This window comes from Arachis duranensis, chromosome 3 (assembly GCF_000817695.3).
Source record: "Arachis duranensis cultivar V14167 chromosome 3, aradu.V14167.gnm2.J7QH, whole genome shotgun sequence".
Lineage (NCBI taxonomy): Eukaryota > Viridiplantae > Streptophyta > Magnoliopsida > Fabales > Fabaceae > Arachis > Arachis duranensis.
Genome location: NC_029774.3, coordinates 61,610,319 through 61,612,453, shown reverse-complemented (window position 1 = coordinate 61,612,453; position 2,135 = coordinate 61,610,319). Strand labels below are relative to the sequence as shown.

The window sequence follows — 2,135 nt, the reverse complement described above, 5'->3', positions numbered from 1 at the left end:
GGATGTAAAGGCCTTCAACCTTCACTAACACGTCATCTACCAATCCATAAGCTTGTCTTACTGACTTGTCTGCCATTTGCAATGAGAATATGGCAGGCTATACCTCAATGATCCCCAGCTTCTGCATTACAGAGAGTGGCATAAGATTTATGCCTGACCCTAGATCACACAGAGCCTTCTCAAAGGTCATGGTGCCTATGGTACAGGGTTTTAAGAATTTTTCCAGGAGTCTCTTTTGAGGTAAAGTTTGTTGAATCCATATATCTAGTTCATTAATGAGCAAGGGAGGTTCACCTTCCCAAGTCTCATTACCAAACAATTTGGCATTCAGATTCATGATGGCTCCTAGATATTGAGCAACTTGCTCTTCAGTTACATCTTCATCCTCTTCAGAGGAAGAATAGTTTTCAGAGCTCATGAATGGCAGAAGGAGGGTTAATGGAATCTCTATGGTCTCTATATGAGCTTCAGATTCCTTTAGGTCCTCAATAGGGAACTCCTTCTTGCTTGAGAGACGTCCCATGAGGTCTTCCTCATTGGGATTCACGTCCTCTAAATCCTCCCTAGGTTCGGCCATGTTGATTATGTCTATGGCCTTGCACTCTCTTTTTGGATTCTCTTCAGTATTACTTGGGAGAGTACTAGGAGGAGTTTCAGTGATTTTCTTACTCAACTGGCCCACTTGTGCCTCCAAATTTCTAATGGAGGACCTTGTTTCACTTATGAAACTTAAAGTGGCCTTAGACAGATCAGAGACTAAGTTTGCCAAATTAGAAGTGCTCTGCTCAGAATTTTCTGTCTGTTGCTGAGAAGATGATGGATAAGGCTTGCTATTGCTGAGCCTATTTCTTCCACCATTATTAAAGCCTTGTTGAGGCTTTTGTTGATCCTTCCATCAGAAATTTGGATGATTTCTCCATGATGAATTATAGGTGTTTCCATATGGTTCACCCATATAATTTACCTCTGCTATTGCAGGGTTCTCAGGATCATAAGCTTCTTCTTCAGAAGATGCCTCTTTAGTACTGTTGGATGCATTTTGCCATCCATTCAGACTTTGAGAAATCATGTTAACTTGCTGAGTCAACATTTTGTTCTGAGTCAATATGGCATTCAGAGCATCAATTTCAAGAACTCCTTTCCTTTGAGGCATCCCATTATTCACAGAGTTCCTCACAGAAGTGTACATAAATTGATTATTTGCAACCATGTCAATAAGTTCTTGAGCTTCTGCAGGCATTTTCTTTAGGTGAATGGATACACCTGCAGAATGGTCTAGTGACATCTTAGAGAACTCAGATAGGCCATAATAGAATATATCCAGAATGGTCCACTCTGAAAGCATGTCAGAAGGACACCTTTTGGTCATCTACTTGTATCTTTCCCAAGCTTCATAGAGGGATTCACCATCTTTTTGTTTGAAGGTCTGAACATCCACTCTAAGCTTGCTCAGCTTTTGAGGAGGAAAGAACTTAGCCAAGAAGGCCGCGACCAGCTTATCCCATGAGTCCAAGCTATCTTTAGGTTGTGAATCCAACCATATTCTAGCTCTGTCTCTTATAGCAAAGGGGAAAATCATGAGCCTGTAGACTTCAGGATCTACTCCATTAGTCTTAATAGTCTCACAGATCTGCAAGAACTCAGTTAAAAACTGGTAGGGATCTTTTGATAGAAGTCTATGGAACTTGCAGTTCTGTTGCAGTAGAGCAACTAGTTGAGGTTTCAGCTCAAATTTGTTTGCTCCAATGGCAGGGATTGAAATGCTTCTTCCATCAAATTTGGAGGTAGGTGTAGTATAGTCACCAAGCATCCTCCTTGCATTATTATTTTCGGCTGCCATCTCCTCTTCCTTTTCGAAAATTTCTGTAAAGGTTGTCTCTGGATTGTTGTAATTTAGCTTCTCTTAGTTTCCTCTTCAGAGTCCTTTCAGGTTCAGGATCTGCTTCAACAAGAATATTCTTGTCCTTGCTCCTACTCATATGAAAAAGAAGGGAACAGAAAATAATAATAGGGATCCTCTTTACCACAGTAGAGAGATTCCTTTATGTTAGTAGAAGAAAAATAGAATAGAAGAAGGAAAAGGTAAGAATCCAAACACAAGGGTGAAAATAGGTTCAGATTCTTGAGATGAAGAG

The 2,135-nt window shown here is 40.4% G+C and overlaps 1 non-coding gene across 1 annotated transcript; it reads left to right on the top strand.

Annotated features, from left to right (window-relative positions):
- Nucleotides 1-1,339: 1,339 nt before the first annotated feature.
- On the top strand, nucleotides 1,340-1,447 carry LOC127746177 (small nucleolar RNA R71). Its single transcript, XR_008007797.1, has one exon. It is a non-coding gene; the product is annotated as a small nucleolar RNA R71 (small nucleolar RNA).
- Nucleotides 1,448-2,135: the final 688 nt, after the last annotated feature.